Consider the following 10428-nt stretch of genomic DNA (forward strand, 5'->3'; position numbering starts at 1 on the left):
AGGAGGCCTTGGTGAACTAGCACTCCATGAGCAATAGTCTAAATATTAATGGCCTTGAAATTGAGGATAAAGTCCAGATAATTTCTATTGTGTTTATGAGACTCTCCTAATGAAACAACATAGTGCACAGCTTGGAGTAATAGTCTAATCAAAGTTCATATTCTGTCACTATAATTAAAATAATAAAAGTCTCCAAAATGGGGAATTCTTGTCAGCATTTTGAAATATTTTCACAAATCCACAGTATTCTAAACATTCGAGGACCAGACATTGACTTACTCTTCTTGACCAAATATTCAATAAATCATTTGGTTAACGTCCATTAGTAAACATACATTTGCATAATACTGGCCTACAGCTGGATCAGCATATATCCTCACTAATACCGTACAACAAATCAACTATATTTAAAACTAGTAGACTTTTCTTAATTATTAATTTTAAGATAGCTCACTTATTCTTAAAAACTGGCTGAAAAATCACAAGTTAATTTGAGTATTACAAGGATCTTAAATCTTCAACAACTTTAACATCCCTGTGCCTTCACTGGTGCTCAAATTTTAGTCACTGTACCACTGCTTTTCCCTGAAGCATTTGCTGGTGGTCCATGCTACTGAGTCTCCTTGCTTCCAGATGCTCAACTACATTATGACGCAATTAAAAACATTTTTCTAATTTTTTTTTCTGATACCAGTTTCTGTACTCGACACTGTGACCTTACATAACCACAAATGGAAAAGAAGTGGTGGTCTATGAGAATTTCTCTAATAGGATGTAGGCCACACTGAAAAGTTTCAGGATCACTGTATTAGACTATGTAAACTGTAAGTCAGATTCTGCCACCATTGTCCACACATTGGGGTGTACCTTGCTTGTCAAGCAGCCCCACTGAAATTAATGGGACTAAGTACAGAGTAAGAGATCACTCAGGGAGGCCAGGTGAGAGAATATGAACCTATGATGTATATGTTAAATACTTAACTTAAGTTTTTAGAAAACCTAAGATTAAAGAGCCACCATCACCATGTGAAGAGTCAAAATGGTGACCAAATCATGACAGAAATTAATTCGGGGCCAGTCTACACCACCAATCTCACCACATTTGGGGACCAGTTTACAGCTTGTCTTGGTTATGTAACTTAGATAAGACCTTACATTTCAGTGAACTGAATTCCATTACCAGGTTAAGTCGTTGCATAGGTCTCCACTACAAAATGGAATTGTGTTGTAACTGGGCCAAAGAACAACACTAGTGAACTCCGACAAGTTCATTTCTGTGGGCTTTGCTGGAATATGTTTGAACGTGGTTCCGTAACAGTGAAGCCCAGCACTGATACGGACTTTGAGAGAACATGAAGTGTGAGTGAAAAAGAAAAACTTAGTAAGATTCCCCAGATAAACAAAAACATGCATGTTTTTCATCTTGCTGACTTAGCCAAGGAAGTCTATTGGCTTAAAAATGAATTAGTTTCCCTCATTTTATGCCATTTCTTATGAACATTAACATGCATACTGGAGAAAGTTTTAATTAGCTTAAATATAAATCTACTTATCACATTTTTCTATCATTTGCATCGCTGGCTTGTTAATAATACGAGAGTTATGTCTAAACAAGGGGCAATCCTCTCAACTCATGTTCTCCTATTTGATGTTGCAATTAAATCATATGGTTTTGTTTATGACATCATCAAAATATTTTCCATAGCAATATAAGGATGCCAAACACAGCTTGGCAGAGTAAAAAATAAAAACCATCTTCAACAGCAACAAAGGAAGACCAAGTCAAGTATATTTTTACAAATATTCTCACTCCCAAATTAGCCTTTGCACTAAATAATCCAGCATTTCCTGACTTCTGAGAACTAACCTGCAACTTTAACACGCTCACCAAGATTTTGTTAAAGGAATTACCTAGATTTTTTTTTAAATTATAATCTGAAACTATTTGTCTAAGCACAACCAGAATGTCTTATCCTGCACAAGGTGCACAATCGTTATAGCAAGGCCTCCTATGGAGTCTTGCTTCATTTACTGCATACCTTACTCAATGAGACAAGGGCACATAATTGACTGTTGAAAACGTATTTGCTAGACACATTAATATTTAATAATATTGTTATTACAGTAGTGCCCAGAAGCTCCAATCTCCAAGGCCCTCTGTTACGTGCTGTATGATGCCTTCTGAACTCAGATCTCTTAGCCCCACTGCTTTTCAAATGTGAAAATCAAAACAAGGCCATCTCAAACTCTCCACCATCTCTAACACTGCACGTTCTCAGACTTTAAATCGCTTCTGTTAGGGTTCAGTTTTAGTCGATCAGTGTTATGATAGGTCAAATAACCAAAGCTTATGCAAGCTTAGTAATCAAACGATTATAAGTCAAAGATTCAGCAGCATATACAGAAAGGAATGAGTTAATACTTTACCAATCGAAGAACAGGTTTTGCGGAAGTTACATCTTCATTCTGTTCCAAAGCATTACCTCACTTCTGTTTATATTTATATCCTTGTTTATAATGGACAGGAAAATGCCCCAAATTCCTTTATTTCATGACATACCCCAGTCTTCCTTTTCCATGCAGGTTGCACATACTGTCCAAGGTTCTTAGATTTCTGTATCCAGTTAATTTAACAATCTTGCAACAATTACAATAGTTGCTTATTACTTAAAGCCCAAGCAAAACCAAGAACACTATCTTGTCCTTGATAATCTCTACGAATGCCAAAAATAAAATCTTACATGATTTTTAATACATTTCCAGCACAAAGCATGCTGAAAGCAATACATTAAGCATAGGTGCACAGTTAGCCAAAATTAATGAATTATTGAGAAGTAATTTTGACTAACACCTTGAATTGAAAGTGCTTCACCACTCCAACGTTTAAGAGCTGTATCTTTTTGGATCCATCTGTCAAGACATATAGCAAAATTCTACTAAGCATGCACAAAGTTTCCCCATTTACATGCTTTTAACTTTAAAATTACTGAACCAATATTCTTCAAATATGTTCTGTTCATTCTATCTCAATGAGATCTACAAATCAAGCTATGTTTGTTATATTTTAAATCATTGAATTAGCCCATATACAAACTTTTAAATTGAAAACTTAAAAATAATGCACCCAATTTTGTTCAGTTTTTCCAAAAATGGATTAAATCACCTGCAGATTGAGAGCAAGCCATGAAAATTTCAGCACCTCAGGAATTAGTTTTAAAATTATGAGCAACCAAACAAAAAGGATTAGAATAGAAAACAGACGTCAACCATAACTATATACGAAAACTTAACACATGTAGTGCACTGCATGTTCAAGTCACTATAAGGACTGGCTAATTAATTCTCAGAATCCTGTAAGACAGATGTTACCCCCTTGCAAGTTGTTAACATGCAAGTGGCTTCCTTACAGTGTAACCAACTGCTCCACATCACTGGACAAACCAGGAAACGCTGCCTAAGAGTTATTAAAGGCACTTCAGCAACATCTATACAATATACTTCAAAATAACTAGATGCCTCCTTTTAACATTAAGCCTTCCACAGGCGTAAGAAGACTTCTGTGGGATGTGACAGGAGAGGACCATTAGCGTTTTAAAAAATGTTAAATGTTTTTAAAAAAATGTTAGGGCATGAACAGAGTAAGTGTGCTTTCTAGGAGTGTTGCCTCTGGAATGCCTGGTAAGTCTCAACTAGTTCAGGAAGAAATGAAAGGTCTGGTCTGGGGATGGGGAGAGTGATATCTGACACCAGCTACAGGTGACGACATCCCAGAGGGGGACTCATCTATTCCATGGCAGGGAAGACAGGAAGAGAGTGGTGGAAGAACAGGGAGAGATTTTTTGGCACCTGGGGCCCAATTCCTATGGGGGTGGAGCGTGCACATGTTTTCTACAAAAGGAGAAATTCTACTAGGAGTAAGGATTTGAGCTGACCTCCAAAACTGAGTGCGATGGGAATCTGGGGAAGCAGAAGAATTTACTTCCTAGCTCTGCAGGTCTGTGGGGGAAGAGGAGAATAATAGAGGAGGGGGCAATTTCCACACTGAGGGTGACACTGGCTGAGGAGACTGGCAAGGGAGCAGTCTCCATGTTCTGGGGGTACTGGCACAAGAATAGTCTCCACGCTCAAGCGAGAAGGAAACAGGAGGCTCAGGTAGGAGCAGTCTCGATGCTCAGAAGGCACTGGCCAGGATGGGGGCTATCTCCAGGTTCAAGAGGGCATGGGCAGGTGGGAGGAGGGTCTGGGTCTGGTGGGAATCTCCGGGGGGCGGGCGCTAGCTGAGGGGTCAGTCTCCAGGCTCAGGGGGGCACTGGCCAGGGCGGGGGCAGACTCCAGGCACTGGGGGGGGGCGCACTGGCCGGGGGGGGCGGGAGCAGTCTCCAGGCTCAGGGGAGGGGTACTGGCCGGGGGGGCGGGGGCTGGAGCAGTCTCCAGGCTCGGGGGGGGGGCAATGGCAGGGGGGGCAGGGGCTGGAGCAGTCTCCAGGTTCGGGGGGGGGGCCGGAGCAGTCTCCAGGCTCGGGGGGGGGGGGGGTACTGGCCGGGGGGGCGGGGGCTGGAGCAGTCTCCAGGCTCGGGGGGGGGGGTCGGAGCAGTCTCCAGGCTCGGGGGGGGGGAAACTGGCCGGTGGGGGGGGGGGCGGGAGCCGGAGCAGTCTCCAGGCTCGGGGGGGGGGGACGGGGCGACACGTTTCCAGGCTCGGGGGCTTCGCCTCTTTCCCTCTCCCTCGGCTGCCCCCTCACCTCCTCCCACCGCCAGCCTCTGGGCGCGGGCCTCGGCGCTACTCCGCCACCATGGCTCCGGCGGGCATCCAGCCAACGCTTCCCCGCCTCGGGCCTGCCCCCGGCGCATCCCCCTCCCCGGGTTCGCCTCACTTCCGGCCCAGCCGGGTGTCGCGGCCGGAAGTGAGTTTGTTTTTCCTCCAGGGCGGGGCGGGGCCTGGAGCACCCAGCTCTAACCTGGACGGGCCCCGCCCCCGGGGGGGGTCTTAAAGGGCCAGCGGCAGGTGTGTCGGGAGGAGCAGAGAGCCGGGGAAAGCGGGAGGGACCTAGAAGCGGCCAGGGAGGGCGGTCCAGGGCACTAGCCTAGGAGGACTTGGTTTCAATGGCGGTTGGCACCAGCCTGCCTGGGTGAACCTGGGACAGTCCCTGGAAACGAGGAGCATAAATGGTGCCTCTTTTGGGCACGTGTGTCCCCGCTATTGCCAGCCCCAGAGGTTCAAAAATCGGGAACTTGGCTTAAAAATCACGAGAGGATGTAAAGCTCATCGATGTGGTGGTCTTTTTATTTGCCTTCTGCTTGTTGAGCCTTGCGGGTGCACTGGGGGGTCACAGTTGGAAACGTTCTCCACAGCCACATGGGCTAGAAACTTATTTTTTCTCTAAGAATGAAGCCTGCGATCATCACAGATCCATTTGACTCCCGGAGCTGGGGCTTTAAGGGAAATAATAATTATCATGAGACTCGTGACAAAATCAGAAGAGTTAGCAAACCTGACCGTTGCTAACTGACCCCCACATCTGGTACTGGGACAAATCCAGACAGTTTTATCTGGCAGCAGACAGGGAATATGCCATTTTCAATACAACACTCCACCCCCACCAGTGTGACCTCATGTGCACAGTGCATATAGGTCATGCCAGTGCAGGTGGGGCAGCCCGCCTTGAAATTGGTGCTGCCTTTGTGGTGTGACCTTGCATGCACCATATGTACAAGCTCATGCTGGCCAGGGTTGGACCATGCTGGCAGGGGTGGGCCCACACTATTCCCAGAATGACTATTCTGTGCACAGGTTAGGTAGGCAGGAAGAAGTGGATTAAGCTACAGGGGAAGGTACAAGGGAAAGGGGGATGAAGGGGAAGTGGGGCAGAATAAAAACATATTGGGGGAGCAATTAGAAAGGGAGGGGAGAGTTGACAGGAGTTTGGTTGAGCAGGTACCACCTGTCCTACACTTGGCGTGATTATCACACCACTGCCATTATCTCCTACTTAGCCTGTTTTTAGCCTCTGCCACCCTAGCACCTATCTCCCATCCCTATGAGGCAGATCAGAATAATTGCCCCCAATCTATAGCTGGGGAAATTGAGAAACTTGGAATCATAGAATGTCAGGGTTAGAAGGGACCTCAGGAGATCATCTAGTCTAACCCCCTGCTCAAAGCAGGACCACTCCCTAGACAGATTTTTGCCCCAGATCTGTAAATAGCCCCCTTAAGGATTGAACTCACAATGCTGGATTTAGCAGGCCACTGCTCAAACCACTGAGCTATCCCTCCCCCACTCAGATACACGTGATTAGTTTGTGATATAGATTAAAGTGCCCTCATCCCCTTGATCTTGAGCTATCCTGTTTCACACAGGTCCTTTAATACACTATTGATAAGTAATTTCCCCCTTGAGACACTTCTCCATTATCATTTAGGCATAGCTTTGGTAGTAACAGGAACCCATCATATTTTCAAGATGGCATACACATCCAAACTAGTTCTTCAGCATGGAAGAAAGAAGAAACTAAGCTCTGATACCATCAATATGCAACATATGCATGCATCATTTCACTGAGCCATTTCCCATTGGAAAACTGCCCATAAACTTGCTCAGAGGCAGTCAGTCAGTGGCAGAGCCAGGCTGATAACACTAATAACATTCAGGGGGCTGCTATGAGGTTTGATATGGATGCTAGAGCTGCGCATAGTGAAATCAGAGACCAAATCCTAAAATCTTGAGATTGGTTATAAATCATGAGATTTAAATAAAAAAATACTGTTTGGCAGTGACACACTGAGTTAGTTTCCCAGACCTGAAGAAGAGCGCTGTATAAGCTTGTGAGCTTCTCTCTCTCACCAGCAGAAGTTGGTCCAATGAAAGATATGACCTCACCTATCTTGTCTCTCTAACATATCACACTGGTGTTTTTAATCTGATTTTCAAGTCTGCCCCTAATTTGTGCGTGATCATTTGTGAAGCAGTTAAGGGAACTCTCCACCTCAGATGACAAGGCCTTTGGGGATGATTTATCCCACTTGGGGTCCAATATGCAACTGCCGTCACCATGGAACATGACTGATGATGTGTTCTGATGGAGGAATATCCTCATCCAGCTATTATATTCTTTATCTGCAGATTTCCAAGTGTTAAACAGAGGAGGCTAAGTATCATTACTTCCATTTTACAGATGGGGAAACAAACACAGAGCTGAAGTGACTTGCCCGTGGTCTGTTTCTGTCCACTAGACTGCACTAATTCAAGTAAAAGGTGCTCTGTGGGTAACTAGTGGAGGCTACACCTAGCATTAGGAGAGCTCCATAGAGTTTAACAGCCTTTCCTATCAGCCTTTTTCTGTCATATGCACATTTAGACCCTTACTGATAAAAAGCAGTCAATCTCCTTTTGATCTTTAGCTGCTGCCACTGTAACACTTCCCCAACTTTGAAGTGTCTCTTAGCTGCAGATGCATCCCTTGCAACCTCGCTGTCTCAGCCTTTGATAATTTTGCATTCTCAAGGACTTTCTCTAGAACACCACTGAGACCATTAATGTTCCATGAACATATGTTAAGTTACATATTTGTTTGACTCACTGGAGTTCTAGGGGACTCAGTTCTGTTTTTTAGTGCTGTTAGAGACGCATGCTGTCATTTATAACGTAGCCTGCTACGCAGAACTTTGTCAGCGTTGATTCTCTCTTAGCTCTGGCCTAACTTTTTTTGTGTGGCACTTGTTTTTCTAGCTCTACCTACAATTACTTTGTTTCTTCCTCATGTTTCCTCTCCACCTGTGAGATGACAGCATTTCCTTCTGCACTCTATGATGTTTTGCTTCTTCAAAATAAACAAGTGAATGAGGAAGTTGGGTGTTATGTTACCTCCCTTTCAAGTCCCATTGACAGGGGACAAGAAAGAGTTAGTAAGTGCCTCTCTCCCAAAGATCCCTCTCCAGTGTGGCAGACTTCTCTTCATCCAGTCCTGCTGGTGAAAGAGACCAGAAACATAAGTGTCAAAATAAATAAGGCAGTCAGAATCGCTGCCCTGTTTGGTTCCACTGCTGGAAAGGAATCTTGAGTGATAAACTACTTCCCCTACCCCATTCCCTCTGCAAGCGGTCTCCCTCTTGTTCCCTGGTAGATACAGGATATCTGCACATTACTCCAAGCAGTTGCTTGTACTGCAGGCTGCCATTGCACACTAGCTCTAGCATGCAATTCTTGCTACTGTTACAGGCTTCACACCTACTCTAATTTTTTTTTTTAAGAGGCAGCTATTCTACTTTATAAACCGGACAAAAACAATTTAGGTGATAGTTTAAACCAGGTTTATTGTACTACCACAGGGCCTGATTCTGAGGATGCTCAGCACCTCATAACTTCCATTGTTTTAATTAATTTGTGTGTCCTCCTTAAGAGGCATTTGTGAGAACCAAAGGGGTTAATTTAAGAGGGAGGACGGTTGAAATTCACCAAGGGCATGGCTACACTTGCAGATGTAGAGTGCTGAGAGTTAATCCTGCCTTCGGAGAGCACAGTAGGGAAAGCGCTGCAGTCTGTCCACACTGACAGCTGCTTGCACACTGGCATGGCCACATTTGCAGCACTTGTAGTGGCACTGGGAGCAGTGCATTATGGGCAGCTATCCCAACATGCAAGTGACTGCAATGTACTTTTCAAAGGGCGGGGTGGAGTGTGAGAGGGAGGGTGCTGTGTGTATGTGGGGGGAGAGAGAATGGGTTTTTGGGGGGCTGAGAGCATGTCAGCATGCTGTCTTGTAAGTTCAGACAGCAGCAGACCCCCCCCGCCTGCCTCTCTCTCACACACAGCATTCCACACTAATCTGTCTCGGAGCACACTTATCTGTCTCAGAGCAGATAAGCAGCCGGCTGTCAGAAACGGAGCTTTCAAACGGCATATCCGCATTCCTACAGCAAGTTCAAAACAATGACAAGAGTGGCCACTTGATTTAAGGGGATTATGCGACTTCGGAGGCTGATCAGAGCGTAGTAATGCAACACCTCATCCACACTGGCGCTGCGGTGCTCCAGCGGGGGCGCAGCAAACATTATTCCATTTGCCGAGGTGGAGTATCAAGCAGCGCTGTAGCTGCAGTCAGAGCGCTCTACATGCCTTGCCAGTGTGGATGGGTAGTGAGATAGTGCGCGTGGGGCTCTTTTATTGCGCTGTAACTTGCAAGTGTAGCCAAGCCCAAAGATTCTCAATGGTTGTGGACCAGTTGCTTATTATGACTCAATGTTATAATGAACTTAAGTTTTATTAAAGTTAAACAATAAAAAATAAAATCAAGAAGACAAACTACAAAAAAAAGATAAAACAATACAACTGTCAAATTAAAGTCAGATTAAAATCAACAAATTAAAAATTAACAATTATGGATTTGAACCAAATAACCAAACCAATGTTAATTTTGTTGCAACAAATGTCAATTTTTTTTAAATATAAGTGATACCACGTTATTTTAATATTATGTTGGATATAACTAGGGCCCTACCAAATTTGTGGGCACGAAAAATGCATCAAAGTCCATGAAATCTGGTCTCCCCCCGTGAAATCTGGTCTTTTGTGTGCTTTTACCCTATACTATTCAGATTTCACAGGGGAGACCAGTGTTTCTCAAATTGGACATCCTGACCTAAAAGGGAGCTTCAGGGGGGGTCACAAGGTTATTTTAGGGGGGTCACGGTATTGCCACCCTTACTTCTGCGTTGCCTTCAGATCTGGGCAGCAGGAGAGCAGCAGCTGTTGGCCAGATGCCCAGCTCTGAAGGCAGCGCCCCATCTGCAGCAGCACAGAAGTAAAGGTGGCAATATCATACGATGCCATCCTTACTTCTGCACTGCTGCTGATGGCAGCTCTGCCTTCAGAGCTGGGGCTCCAGCTAGCAGCTGCCTCTCTCCAGCTGCCCAGCTCTGAAGGCAGCGCCGCCGCCAGCAGCAGCGCAGAAGTAAGGGTAGCAGTTCCACAAGCCCCCTCACAATAATTTCACAAAACACCCCCCCACACACACACACACACACACACAACTCCTTTTTGGGTCAGGATCCCTACAATTAAAAACACCACGAAATTTCAGATTTAAATGAAATGTATAACTGTTAAAATCCTATGACCATGAAATTGACCAAAATGGACCGTGAATTTGGTAGGACCCTAGATATAACCATATTACTATTATTAACAACCAATTTTTTTGCAAAAGCTCAAAAAGGCCTCATTAATACATATATATGCAATATATTTTTGACCCAACAAATAATGCAATTGCAAACAAAAATAATTTTATTAATCACAAAGTTTTTTATTCAAAGGAACAAATGTAAGCGGAAACCTCAACATGAATGTATACGTAATATTAATAAAATGTAAATTTCTTGTTTAGGTTTTTATAAAGTTGTCTGTGCCTTTATTAATTATTGAAATATA

The 10428-nt window shown here is 44.2% G+C and overlaps 1 protein-coding gene across 1 annotated transcript in view; it reads right to left on the bottom strand.

The window, feature by feature from the left end:
- SETX (senataxin) overlaps window positions 1-4878 on the bottom strand; it is a 48065-nt gene extending 43187 nt beyond the window's left edge. The window contains exon 1 of the mRNA XM_044992615.1: window positions 4742-4878. The gene's annotated coding sequence lies outside the window, so the exon portion shown is untranslated. The remainder of the gene's footprint in view (window positions 1-4741) is intronic.
- Window positions 4879-10428: the final 5550 nt, after the last annotated feature.

The sequence above is a fragment of the Mauremys mutica genome, chromosome 18 (genome assembly GCF_020497125.1).
Source record: "Mauremys mutica isolate MM-2020 ecotype Southern chromosome 18, ASM2049712v1, whole genome shotgun sequence".
Taxonomy (NCBI): domain Eukaryota; kingdom Metazoa; phylum Chordata; order Testudines; family Geoemydidae; genus Mauremys; species Mauremys mutica.